Source organism: Colobus angolensis, unplaced genomic scaffold (assembly GCF_000951035.1).
Source record: "Colobus angolensis palliatus isolate OR3802 unplaced genomic scaffold, Cang.pa_1.0 Scaffold205, whole genome shotgun sequence".
NCBI classification, from domain to species: domain Eukaryota; kingdom Metazoa; phylum Chordata; class Mammalia; order Primates; family Cercopithecidae; genus Colobus; species Colobus angolensis.
This window is the reverse complement of record NW_012115211.1, coordinates 5065548-5080161: the sequence shown is the minus strand read 5'-3', so window position 1 is coordinate 5080161 and position 14614 is coordinate 5065548. Positions and strand designations below refer to the sequence as shown.

The 14614-nt window shown below is 47.0% G+C and overlaps 1 long non-coding RNA gene across 1 annotated transcript in view; it reads right to left on the bottom strand.

Annotated features, from left to right (window-relative positions):
- The window catches only part of LOC105511850, a 35884-nt gene that overhangs the window by 8776 nt on the left and 12494 nt on the right, over positions 1-14614 (bottom strand). The window contains exon 2 of the long non-coding RNA XR_001001777.1: positions 3963-4101. This is a non-coding gene — a long non-coding RNA (uncharacterized LOC105511850). The remainder of the gene's footprint in view (positions 1-3962; positions 4102-14614) is intronic.

Below are 14614 nucleotides of genomic sequence, written 5' to 3'. Positions count from 1 at the left end.
AGACGGAGATTGCAGTGAGCAGAGATCGCGCCACTGCACTCCAGCCTGGGTGACAGAGTGAGACTCTGTCTCAAAAAAAAAAAAAAAGAAAACAACAGTGTTCTTGGATCCTGGCCTTCACATATGCCAGGTCCTGGTCATTCTCCATGAACTCCATCTGTATGAACCACAGCTATGTGTCAAAGGGTCATATCATGTGTTATATTTGTTCTTTCCCAACTCACCAAAACATCTCACTTTAGCCTCTCAGCTTACACTGTTTTGGACATTTTTCTTGCTAAAATCATCTACATTTATTGTTCATGAATATAGTCCGATGACTCCATCCATAGAGGGACTGTCTGGTGGGATGGTTAAGAGTTTATCAAATTCTCTAGTCCACAGCAAGTGTAAAAGGAATAGGGGGGAAAAAAAGAACAAGCGAGAAGAAAAAGTTTATCAAAGTCTTGGTTTGGTCCTGGCTCTGCTATTTACATGCTGCGCGAACCTAGGCAAATCACTGAAACACTCAGTGTCCTCCTCTGTAACATGAGAATCATAAAAGTAGCTCTCTCATGGGGCTGCAGTGACATTTAACTGAGCTTAGATATGAGAAGCTCTTCCAACAGGGCAAAGCATAAAGTAAGCACCATATGTCTGTTAGCCATGATTACGATGTTTCACCATTCTGGAATGTCCTCCTGCTCTGTCTGTATTGACAGAGCCTGCAGGCCCCCTCCCGTGAGCAGCATCCCTACTACAGGGGTGCCTGATGAACTCTGGCCCCCTCAGTTCTCATTTGGCCTAAATGCCCAACTGTGTCACACGCTTGGCACCAAGCACGCCCGGCTTCATTTCAGGAGTGAGAGTCACACCGTGTGTCTCTGAAGGGTGAGAGCATGCGTCCACCCCCTGGTGTTCCACAGCCCGAACACAATGCTGAGTACAGAGTAGGTTCTTGGGCAGCAAACAATGGTTGACTGATTGATTGACTGATTGATTGATAAAACTACATGACGCCAACTCAGCAACAACCCCCCTACCTGGAGGACTGTACCATATTTTGAAATCTGCAAAGATGTTGAGGGAAAAGTGCCATTATTCTCAAACACACATTTTTTTTTTTTTTTTTGAGATGGGGTTTCCCTCTTGTCGTCCAGGCTGGAGTGCAGTGGTGCGATCTCGGCTCACTGCAACCCCTGCCTCCCGGGTTCAAGCAATTATCCTGCCTCAGCCTCCCGAGTAGCTGGGACAACAGACACCCACTACTACGCCTGGCTAATTTTTGTATTTTTAGTAGAGACAGGGTTTCACTATGTTGGCCACACTGGTCTCAAACTCCTGACCTCAGGTGATCCGCCTGCCTCGGCCTCCCAAAGTGCTGGGATTACAGGCATAAGCCACCGCATCTGGCCCTGAAATTGAATTTTTAACCTAAATAAAATGTTTTAAAAAATAAATTCGGCCTGGCAAGGTGGCTTACGCCTGTAATCCCAGTACTTTGGGAGGCCAAGGTGGGTGGATGACGAGGTCAGGAGATCGAGACCATCCTGGCTAACATGGTGAAACACTGTCTCTACTAAAAATACAAAAAATTAGCCAGGCATGGTGGTGGGCACCTGTAGTCTCAGCTACTCGGGAGGCTGAAGCAGGAGAATGGCGTGAACCTGGGAGGCGGAGCTTACAGTGAGCCAAGATCGTGCAACTGCACTCCAGCCTGGGCAACAGAGGGAGACTCTGTCTCAAAAAAATAAATAAAAATACATACAGAAATAAATAAATTAGAGCTTGGGATTTTGTGTGTGTGTTGTTTTGTCTTTGTTTTGTTTTGCCTTAACTTCCTGAGTGACTTTACTCTGATGATGGGCAAATCCTACTAAGCACTCATTTGTAAAGTTTCTGCAAATAGACCACAGCGTATCCCATTCCTGTGTCCCACAAGGAATGCCATTGGTGGAATGGGGCAGGACTGCCCTTCAAAGTCAGTATTATGTTTTATATGAAAAAATATTCAACATCATCAATCATCAGAGAAATGAAAATCAGAACCATCTCACACCAGTCAAAATGGCTATTATTAAAAAATCATAAAATAGCAGATGCTGGAGAGGCTATGGAGAAAAGGGAACGCATTCTTGGTGGGAATGTAAATCAGTGCAGCCACTGTGGAAAGCAGTCTGGAGATTTCTCAAATAATTTAAAACAGAGCTACCATTCAACCCCGCAATCCCATTACTGGGTATATACACAAAGGAATATAGATCATCCAACCAAAAAGACATATGCATTCGTATGTTCATCACAGCACAATTCCCAGTAGCAAAGACACGGAATCAACCTAGGTACCCATCAACAATGGATTGGATGCAGAAAATGTGGTCCATATACACCATGGAATACTACACAGCCACACACAAAAAAAGATAAAATCATGTCCTTTGTAGCAACACGGATGCAACTGAAGGTCATAATCCTGAGAGAATTAACATAGGAACAAAAAACCAAATTCCATATATTCTCACTTATAAGTGGGAGCTAAATATTGGGTATTCCTGGACATAAAGATGGCAACAATCAACACTGAGCACTACTAGAGAAGGGAAGGGGCAAAGGCTGAAAAAGTAGCTACTGGGCACCGTGCTCACTACCTGGATGCTGGGACCATTTGTACCTCCAACCTCAGCATCACACAATATACCCATGTAACAAACCTGCATATGTAACCCCTGGATCTAAAATAAAAGTTATTTTTTTAAGAAGTCAATATTATGTTTTAAAGACTGGTAATAAGAAATCTGGAATCAAGGTAAGGGTCCCAAATTTTGGAGCACAGCACATTTCCCTGCCTGCATGGTTTTATGTAAGTAAGTGTATTCGTTTAATCCTCACAATAGCCCCCATGGCGGATGAGGAGTCTAGGGTATGAGGACTCCGTCACTGGCCCCAGACTGGACAACAATTGGCAGCAGAGCCAGCCTCACTCCTGGCAACCTGGTGACAGGGTAAAGCCCCGACCATCCCTCGCCCCTGCCCTTCACCTGAAGTTGGTGTTGCACTTCTCATGGTGACGGGCAGGTTCTCACAGGCTCCTCACAGCACACCACGTGAGTGGCAGACAAGGAGAGGACTCTTCTGCCCATCTGCCCATCTTGCAGGTGGGAAGTCTGAGCTGTGGGAAGTCCGAGTCACGGGCTGTTCTGAGCAGCGTCCTGGGCTTCTCTCCTGTCTCTACCTCCACACCCCGAAGGTAGGCGCTCTTAACAACAGGCAAGTCAATCCATTTGTCCATTTGATTTAGGAAATGCCTACTGTGCTCCAGGGCAGGCCAGGTCCTCAGCTGGACACCCAGAGGACCACAGAAGGGACAAGACCAGGCCAGCCCTGCGGAAGGTACTAGGCCTGTGTGTGGTGGGGGCAGAGACACACATGCCTATCCTCAGAGGGGCAAGTGCAAGTGCAGAGTGAATCCCAGGAGGCTGAGACCATCACCCTCTGGGGTTATCAGAGAGACCTCCTGAAGGTAATGCCGCTGCTGACTTCCTGAACCAAGTCTGACGGTCCCACGTGCGTCCCTCACCCAGTGGCCAGCAGAAGAATGGTTTGGGCTTCCTCAGCTATCGAAGGAGGCCGTTCACCAGGCTCCCTGGCTTGGGCTTGACCTTGGCTCCAGTTCATTCCCAGTTCATCCCAGAGTGTACACAGAGTGTCCACCCAGTGGCTCCATCCCTTCTCTAGCCCTGTGATCTGCCTTGGACCTGTCTGAACTAGGCTCACTCAATTTGACCTTCAGGATGATGTAGGGCCCCCTGGAATTCAGCATCCTCCCTCCCAGCCTCTTCAGGTGCCCATCCTGCCCAGCCCTCCTCACCGGCCCCAGCAATAGGCAGATTTGAAAAGTCAGAACTGAAAAGAAGGACATTCAGGACATGCCCCAAGAGAGTCCTGGCCTTCCTTCTCCTCCGGGAAGTGGACGACCTACTCACCCATCTTCAAAATCCTCATCATCTCATCCTTGAGGCTATTTTCCAAAATGAACCTTGGAAATCACGTTTGTCATGAGTTGATGGTTTCTAGGGTGATTTCTCCCTTGAGAAAACCTTGACTTCCTTACACAGGAGCTGGCTGTGTCTGGTGCAAAGGGAAGAGAGAGACGCATTGCTAAAGAGTAGAATGGATATCTTTGACACAGAAAATGAACTCCTGGCCTGTGCAGGAAAATGAGAAAAGACAGGGAAATGGAAAGCTTCCTCCCAAATATCCCAGGACCCCCAAGAATCTGGTAGCAGCCAAGCAGCCATGTGGCCTGTGTCTCCACTGAGCTCCAGGAGAGACCCTCAGGGCTGCTCTAAGGGCGAGAAATCCAGCCAAGCTGCCAACAATAGCATTAGTGTCAGCCCTCCCAGTTTTCTCTTAAAGGAATCACCCATGGTCTCTACTACCGCTCATTGAACCCTTTTCTTCCTTATCATGCCACCCTAGGGGCTTAAAACCTCTGCCATAAGAGTCAGAACCCCCTTCTGGGTGTCCCGGAGCCCCTCCCCATTGCCTATTCCAGCCTGCTGTCCTTTGGCTCAAACCTTTGTACCCACGGACCTCTGCTGTGCTCGCCATCTTCCAGCACCTGCCCTACACTTGCTCTGTCTCTGTTGCTTTTCTGTACCCATTTAACTGATTGACTGGCCTCTGCCCTTCCTCCAGGACAGGATGGCTTAGCTTTGCGAAGCCTCTGCGGAGAAGGAGCCCACGTGAGCCAGATGCACACCTACTGCCTGGGCAATGCATCCTGCCTCTGATGGGCCAGGCCTTCACTCTGCCAGGACCCTGATCTTAGCTGTGACCAGCCACCCCACAACTCACACTATTGCAGACGCGCAGTGGCCAGCATGGACTGCAGCAGCTTCTTAGCAGTTATCTGGGTGCATTAGACTCCTCCCTCCATCTGAGGCTCTCCAGGCTTGTGTCCAGGGCCTGACAGTCCAACCACAGTCACCTGTTCTGCATGTAGCAGAACAAGCACCTTCTAGAAATGTAAAAATATCTTTACCTTCCATTTATTGGACTATTTTCTTGTCTCCAACTACAACAAGGAAAGGAGCCAAAGAGAACCACTCGAGTGACATCCCTGGTGTACACACTGGAAATGTGATAATAAGCAGAGTGTGGACCACTCCGGATCTCACTGTCGATGGCCCTCTCCCAACACTCCACTCCCACAGAACTTGGGTAAACTCCTATCAAACACCCATCAGATGTTAATGTCACATTAGTTTTGCACATGATGGTCTCTCCTCCTAGAATTTCAGTTTTTTAAGGGTAGGGAATGTATCTTCACCCATTCTTCTATTCCTTTGGGTATTCACCCATGTATTCACGTTATCAGTCAACATCATTTACTAAGTACCTGCTTTATGCCCAGGCCCTGCCCTAGATCCCAGAATGCAAAAATAAATAAGATACAGGCCAGGCTCATGCCTGTAATCCCAGCACTTTGAGAGGCTGAGGAAAATGGATCACCAGGTCAAGAGATCGAGACCATCCTGGAAAATATGGTGAAATCTGGTCTATAAAAATACAAAAATTAGCTGTGCATGGTGGCGTGCACCTATAGTCCCAGCTACTCGGGAGATTGAGGCAGGAGAATCACTTGAACCCAGGAGGTGGAGGTTGCAGTGACCCAAGATCGTGCCACTGCACTCCAGCCTGGTGACAGAAAATGACATACAGTCCCTGTCCTTGAGGCTCCCAGTCCAGTGATTGGTAAATAGATGTTTATGCCTCAGCACGACAAATTCAATAATAGAAAAAGGCAGAGGACAATGTGAGTTAAAAGGAAGAAGCATTTTCCCCATCTCAGGAGGTCAAAAAACACATCACAGACAAGGAGGTTTCTAAACTGAGCTTTGAAGAATCACTAGGAGTTCTTTGGGCCAGAAAGGCATTGCAGAAGTGAACATGTACCAACATCACTGATAAAACCTCAGCAATTGCTGTGATTCCTGCACATAGAAAATGCTCAAGTTGCTGAGTTGCACTAAGTGAGAATATTGTGACTGATGGAAACCCAGTCCAAGGACTGTGAAAAGAGGGTCCCATCCTAGCTCCTCTGCCTCAAACCTGGAGACACATTGGAGTCACTTGGCAGGTTTGAGAAAACACTGATATTCCAGAGTCACTCCCTGCCACCCCGACCCCAGAGATCCTCATATAATTGGCCCGAGAGGCTGCCTGGTCTTTGAGACTCTTAAAAGCTCCCCAAGTGATTCCAATAGGCAGGCTTGTTTAAGAACCACTGATTTTTTGTTTTTTTTTTTTCAGATGGAGTTTCGCTCTTGTTGCCCAGACTGGAGTGCAATGGTGTGATGTCAGTTCACTGCAACCTCCGCCTCTCGGGTTCAAGCAATTCTCCTGCCTCAGCCTCCCGAGTAGCTGGGATTACAGGCATGCACCACAACACCCAGCTAATCTTTTCTGTATTTTTAGTAGAGATGGGGTTGCTCCATGTTGAGGCTGGTCTCGAACTCCTGACCTCAGGTGATCCACCCGCCTCGGCCTCCCAAAGTGCTGGGATTATGGGCGTGAGCCACCGGGCCTGGCTAAGAACCACTGATTTAGACCAGTGCTTCTCAAACTTAATGTGTAAATAGATACAGGCAATCTTGTTAAAATGCAGATTCTGATGCAGCAAGATGGGCCTGAGAATCTTCACTTCTAATTAGCACCGCTGCCGCTGGTCCTGGGACCACCATTTGAGTAGTGAGGCTCTCTGAGGCTTAATGCCCGGAGGCAATTCAGCTGGCCTCAGGAACATGCCTGCATGGAGGGGTGATATTCCAAATCCAAAGGGAAGGGTACATGTGGGGGCACCAACTGCTCAGAATGGACGTAGTGGCCACAGCTCTGAAGCCTCTGCTGCCCTGGTGTGAGTTAACTCCTAGTTGTGGGTTGGGAAGATGCTAGGGGGAGGGCTGGGCAGTCAAGGCCACAGCAGGTGCCTGGGAGAGGTGGGGACGGCAGCATGTTTACCCACCTCCGTGTTGTAAGAGCTGGCATCGAATACGGGTGTCTGCCAGCTGGCTGTCCCCCGACCCACGGCCTGCACCCAAGGCCGAGGAACAGCCAAGAGGCCTGGCGAGCAGCATTCTACGGAGAGGACAGCGAGGAGGCCGCCTTGGCAGGAGCTGCCTGCTGGATAAACATTGTTCTGTTTTTTTCTTTTTTCTCTTCAAACAAGCCCTTCTCAGCACTGGCCACATCATCCTAAACAAGGCCTCTCAGTGCTGTTGACACAAAGGCAGGGATGGTGTCATTCCAGCCCAGAGATAAAACTCGGATCCTCCCATAATGGTGGGTACTTCCTCTCGGGAAGAACACCAGTGAATCAGGAAATTCAGCAAGCCGGGTCTAAGCCCTGCCCTCGGGCGAGGCTCAGGTTTTTTGTTGGTTTGAGTGGATTTCTTTCTCCCCAAAGCTCTGCTTGTTTCATGTGCCTGGTCAGCAGATATGTCAGCCCCAGACAATGGCCTCTTTCTGCAGACAATGGTCAGCGTGAGGAATGTCGCAGGAGGGCAGGGCTTGGGGAGGGACAATTCCGCTTTCAGAAGCCAGTGGCCGGGTGGGTGCTTCAGGGAGGGTCCTGCTGTCACCAGGGCAGCCTCCTCAAAGGCACCATTTGTAGGACCTGCAGCCCCAGAAAAGTGGAAGCTTTGGGCAGCAGCAGAATCAGAGAGAGCAGCTCCTTTGCCCGCTGCTCCCGGCAGACTCGCCCTGCCTGCTTTATCGGCCTCCCGAGGCTCCTGCGACCACAATTCCTACCATGCAGACTTTGTTTAATGAAAAAACAAATAGTTACCCCCAAATTAGACCGAGGCCTGCTGTTCCCTCAGCCGCCCCTCCTGCAGTACCCAGCCTGTGCCTCATTGGCCAGCTCTCCAGAAAAGAAAGGGCTTATTCATCCCCAAAGGTGGAAACTCGCCTTCTCCCGGGGAAATTGTGTAACCGTTTTGTAGTGGAACCGACTACAGGCCTCAAGGTCTTTTGCAAAAAGAAAAACAGATAAGGAGGTGGTGGCGGGAGCCAATGCTGGCTGGCTTAGATTTGCTCATTGCAGAATGGTTTTCTGACAGAGATCTTAGGCCCACAAGTCACATCAGCTGGTCCCTGGATTTCAAGGCTCCTCACTGTGACTGGAAAATTAAGTGACAGCCATGCATGCATGCATTTATTCATTCATTCCTCCAGCACAATGCCTGGCACATAATAGATGCTTAATAAACATTTGTTGAATGAACGAAATGTTTTGTAATATCTGATTCTATCTCTCTATGCTCAGAAAACCTTCAACAGCTCCCTATGGCCTATATTATCAATTTAATATCTTTTAGCATAGCTTACCAGTTGTAACTGGCCCCTCAAATACCTCTCCAACCCTACAACCTCCACATGCTCCCAATCCCACCCCTCCAACACGCACATATGCTGCCTACTGTTTCTTGAACCAAACCATTGTTGTGTTAGCCTCTAGGCCTTTGTCCCAGCTGTCTCTTAACCTCAAGGCCCTTTCCAAGCTTCTTGTAGGGATCTGGTGAGTTCCTCTCCCACGAGACTCAAGCCAGTGTTTGCTCCTCCTCTTAAAAGCCATCACCAAATACAAAAACATTAGCCAGGCATGGTGGGAGGGCACCTGTAGTCCCAGCTACTCAGGAGACTGAGGCAGGAGAATGGTGTGAACCCGGGAGGCGGAGCTTGCAGTGAACTGAGATCGCGCCACTGCACTCCAGGCTGGGGGACAGAGTGAGACTCCGTCTCAGAAGAAAAAAAAAAAAAGGCCATCGCTAAAGTGTCAGGCTCCATAGCCTTGCTCTTGTTCATGGCCCTATCATGACATTTGCCACTCTGCCTTCTATCTACCTGTTGTAACCATGCTGTGCACTTCTTGAGAGCAGGAACTGAGTCTGACTTACCTCCGTATGCCCAGTGGGGGCCCAGGGCCCAGTACATCATAGATCCTCAGTAACTATGGAGACCAACTAGTCCTGGCTTGCCCAGGACATTCCTCATCTTAGCACTGAAAGTCCCATATCCCGGGACACCCCTTAGTCCTAGACAAACCGGAACTGTTGGTCCTCGTATCAGTAAGTGAGTAGTGAATGAATAAATGCCTAGGTCTCTATTCATTTGTTCATTCACTTCACACACATGTAGTAAAAATCTGTGAGCCAGGTCCCATGTTCATCCAGTTAGAGGGTGTTTCTAAACAACTTCATGGCCCAGCATGAAGGACAGCTCTTTGGGGTTGAGTTAGTCTTAAATACATGGGGCACCTTTCCTAGATCCCTGTTTATCTCCTCTGCTATCTCTTCCGGCATCCACACTAGATTGTTTACAATGCATCTGTTGACATCTGCCTTATCTCCCTGGATTTGCTCTGGGCCTCCCTGGGTCTACTGCCCTCAGAAAGAACGAGCCCTCTAGCCTGACAGAGGAATTCCTAGCTAAGGCTTTACAAGTCAAAAGACCCACACTGGGGCTTGGGTCCCAGAGCAGCCCCAAGCCCTGGGCCCTCAGAATGAGAGCGATTGCAGCCAGGACACATGTGTCTGCCCAGCCGTCCTCAGACCCTGGGGCTGCTTGGACCCATCTGTTTCCTAGTTCTAGGTCAAATCAAGCTGAGAAAGGATCAGGCTTCATTTGACCTGAGAGGGCTGGAGCATCTGGCTGCTCCCTCTACCTCCCCCACCGTGGCGAGATGAGCCTAAGTCCCCCACCCCCTCGGTGTGCTCTCGGAGACGCCATCTTTTCCATGGTGATTTCAGGGCTTCTGGGAAATGTGACCCAATAGAGGCCACAAAGCAGACACATGTGGCCTGAATCCCAGCTCAACCACTTAGCTGAGTGGCTCTAGGTAAGTTACTTCACCTCTCCATGCTGCCTCATTTAAGCAGTGATATTGATAATGCTCACTTCACAACATTGTTATAAAGACTATAGAAGATTTACCAGGTGTCCAGCTCCCTGTCCAGTGCACAGTGGGTGCTCCAACAAGCAAAAAGAATCAACAACCATTTGCAGTTAATTCATTCAGTACTTTAGAACTAGGCCTGTACCTTTCCGCATTTGCTCTGCTGACTAGAGAAGGGCTAGTATCACTCACCAAGTCCTTCCTTATTTAAGGTGTGCTCCCCTCTAAGAGGAAGGCCCAAGGTGCAGAAGCTGCTTCTAACCAAGATGATGAATAAAAGTTGTTCCTTTAAATTGGAAAGTTCCTAAGAATCTTTGGTTAACAAAGGACAAGAAAAACAAATATTAACAGACGGATTTCTTTTTAATCCTTGCCCTAAAACTGCACAATAGAAATGTTGAAAGTTGCTAAATGTTGATTTGAAAGCCCGGCATGCAGGTAAATACGAGGCATCTTGATCTGTGACCATTTGGAGGTCACACTTTGAGGAAGCAATAGTCGAAAAGCCCTCTCCTTCCGCATATTGAAATGATTTTCTTTCACCGAAAAAGCAACTACCTGGCTCTCCAGGAAGCAGAGCCTGCGAGTCGTGCGCACAACAAACAGTCACCTTTTTAAAACACACATGAATTTAACCAACCTGCTCCATTCACGTTGCCTCCACTGCCTTTGCCTGTCATCTGGACAATCCCTAGCTCACCTTTCAATTTCCACCTTTTCATATAATCTTAATGTCCCTATTTATTTCTTGCTTGTTTCTATGAACACTTTTTTAATTACATCGAAATTAATAGATTTGCACCGCAAGAAGTCAGGACTACTGAACGGCAAAACTATGATGGTTTTGGAAAGCCCCTCTAAGTTTTGCTTTGTTTCTCAGCAGTAGCCCTGAATTAATTATTTAGGGAAAATCTTTTGATCACAAATTTGCATATATGTGTCTGGACTCACACACATTTAAGAATGTGCTGTGCACGAGTGCACGGAGGCACATAAAAAGGATGAATATCCTAATGGTCAAGTCATTGTACAGCAGATGTGACATAGGCAACTCTGCACATCAATAGCAGGTTGCTTTCTATTATATTCCAGCTTTTTAAAAGTCAAGTTGGAGAAACATGGGAAATTAATTGGGATAGCCGTAAAGACAACATTTGAAACATTACTGCACATGCTATACTCATTTTTCCCAATTAGTCTTTTGAAATACGTGCTTTTATTCCTCACTAATTTCTGAGTAATTGTCCACTTTGGAACTCCTACAAAGTGGGTAGGTATTTAAGAACCATGATGACCTATGACCTTTGACCCAAGGTGATCTTTACTGGGGGGACCCGTGAAAGATTGATTTGAGCAGAGCTGAGTTAGACAAACAAGCCATTCATATAACTTCAAATCTGGAGGCAAATCAGGTAAAAATGTGAGCAACCTTTGTGGCCTGGAATTTCCTGTCCCCATAGTCAGGAATTAGGACAATACTCCTAGCTGCAGCAAGTATTGATGAAGAAGTTTCTACATCTTCTTTAAATAGCCCCTTAGAATGATCCAATAGGTCATCTAGGTCCCGTCGATGGCTGAGCTGGTTTCTTGCCAAATACCTTTGAAAAGGAACCCAAAAGGGTGCCTTTCACATAATTTAGAGCAACAACTCTTAATATTTTAAGCACAATCACTCATTTAAAACAAAAAAATCTTTTCTCCAAAGAGCCCAAGTTTTGGGTTCTATTAAACAAACTACACTAACTTGTTTTCCAAATTTTCTGTCATCAAAACACAGGAAATTGCATAAAAGATTCTGATGGAGTTGAAGTCACTGGAGCTGCCGCATGGTAAGGACGTGACTACAACCAGAGGAAAACTAATCAGTGTTTTGTGCTCCGGAGAGGCTGAGTAAAGGCATTGTTTGTTTGTTTGTTTGTTTGTTTGTTTGTTTTTTTAGACAGAGTCTGTCCCTGTTGCCCAGGCTGGAGTGCAGAGGCACAATCTTGGCTCACTGCCACTTCTGCCTCCTGGGTTCAAGCAATTCTCCCATCTCAGCCTCCTGAGTAGCTGGGACTACAGGTGTGCACACCACCACACCCAGCTTATTTTTTGTGTTTTAGTAAAGACAGGTTTTCAACATGTTGCCCCGGCTGGTCTCAAACTCCTGAGCTCAGGTAATCTGCCTGTCTCAGCCTCTCAAAGTGCTAGGATTACAGGTGTGAGCCACTGCACTCGGCCTAAGGCATGATTTTAGCTACCTTGGAGCAAAATGTTTAACTGTCAGTGATCATTCCAGAAGCCTTGGCATGGAGGAGCCCAGGCTGGGAACCCCTAACCCTGAAGCTTCATTCCCTCCATTTCTAAGCCCGCTGCCCATGTCATGAGAACAAGGTGGCAGAGGAGGAGGGTGTAAGAGCCAGATGGAGGCTTTGTTTGTTTTCCCTAAAGTGTTATTTATTGTTAAACAAAGGAAAAAATTTGCCATTAATGAAAATTTTAAAACAGAGAAGCATCAATAGTAATCCTGTGACCAATATTTTAATTTTTTTCTACAATGTCTCCAGGCTTTATCCACATGTACATTCTATTTGTGGATTCCATATTTGGGAATTCACCTACTTGCCAAAATGTATTTGTAACTCCAAAATCAATACTTGTGGCACTGTCTTGGTCGTCCACAGACATGCACAAAGTGGTGGAAATTTTGAGTAGTTCCACATATATGTTCCTAGTAGGGTTTGAACAGGACAAGTTCTGCCTTCTTGTTTCAGCTCTCATACTGTAAATGAGCATCCCTTTCACAGACTATTTAGTGCCCACGTTTTTTGCATCTTTGTGCTTTTTATTGGAAATCTGTCTGTTTTAAATGGCTCCTAAGCATAGTGCTGAAGTGTTGTCTAGTGTTTCTGCATGTAAGGAGGCTGGGATGTGCCTTACAGAGAGAGTATGTATTAGAAGAGCTTCATTTCAACACGACTTCAAGGGCTATTGGCCATGAGTTTCATTTTAGTGAATCAACAAGATTCTGTCTTTGGATAGAAGCCTGCATAAAATAAAATTGTGAATTAATCAACTAACAAAACATTATAACCAGAGGCTCTCAGGATTCTGTGTTCCTCCTAGAGGCAATGGTTCGGCATTCACTAATTCAGTATTCATGGCGATATGGTTTGGCTGTGTCCCCACCGAATCTCATCTTGAATTGTAGGTCCCCTAATCCCCTTGTGTTGTGGGAGGGACCAGGTGGAGATAATTGAATCATGGGTGCAGTTTATCCCATCCTGTTCTCATGATAGTGTGTTAGTTCTCATGAGATCTGATGGTTTAATAAGGGGCTTCCTCCTTCACTGGGCACTCATTCTTCTCCTTCCTGCTGCCATGTGAAGAAGAACATGTTTGCTTCCCCTTCTGCCATAATTGTACATTTCTTGAGGCCTCCTCAGCCCTGCAGAACTGTGAGTCAATTAAACCTCTTTTTTTAATAAATAACCCAGTCTAGGGTATGTCTTTATTAGCAGCATGAAAACAGACTAATACAGTAAATTGGTACTCAGAATGGGGTGCTGCTGTAAAGATACCCAAAAATGTGGAAGTGGCTTTGGAACTAGATAACAGGCTGAAGTTGGAACCATTTGGAGAGCTCAGAAGAAGACAGGAAAATGTGGCAAAGTTTGGAACTTTCCAGAGACTTGGAGGGCTCAGAAGACAGGAAGATGTGGGGAAGTTTAGAACTTCCTAGCGACTTGAATGGCTTAGACCAAAATGCTGATAGTAATATGAACAATGATGTCCAGGCTGAGGTGGTCTCAGATGGAGATGAGGAACTTGTTGGGAACTGGAGTAAAGGTCACTTTTGCTATGCAAAGGGCCTGGCTACATTTTTCCCCTGCCCTAGACATCTGTGGAACTTTGAACTTGAATTTAGAGTATCTGGCAGAAGAAATTTCTAAGTGGAAAAGTGTTCAAGAAGCAGAGCATAAAAGTTTGGAAAGTTTGGAAAATCTGCAGCCTGATGATGTGACAGAAAAGAAAAACCCATTTTCTGGGGAGAAATTCAAGCTGGCTGCAGAAATTTGCATAAGTAATGAGAAGCCAAATGTTAATCACTAAGACAATGTGGCAAATGTCTCCAGGGCATGTCAGAGATCTTCACTGCAGCCCTTCCCATCACAAGCCTAGAGGCTTAGGAGGAAACAATCATTTTCTGGGCTAGGCCCAGGACCCCACTGCTCTATGCAGCCTAGGAACATGGTGCCCTAAGTCCCAGCTGCTTCAGCTGTAGCCATGGCTAAAAGGGGCCAACATACAGCACATACCATTGACTCAGACGGTGCAGGCCCCAAGCGTTGTGGCTTACATGTGGTGTTGAACCTGTGGGTACACAGAAGTCAAGAATTGAGGTTTCAGAACCTCCACCTAGATTTCAGAAGATGCGTGGAACTGTCTTTATGTCCGGGCAGAAGTTTGTTGCAGGGGCAGAGCCCTCACATAGAACTTCTGCTAGTAGGGCAATGAAGAAGGAAAATGTGGGGTCAGAGCCCCCAAACAGAGCCCCCACTAGAACAACTGCCCAGTGGAGCTGTGAGAAGAGAGCTACAATCCTCCAGACCCCAGAATGGTAGATCCACCAACAGCTTGCCCTATGCTCCTGAAAAAGCCACAGGCACTCAACACCAGCTCATGAAAGCAGCTGGG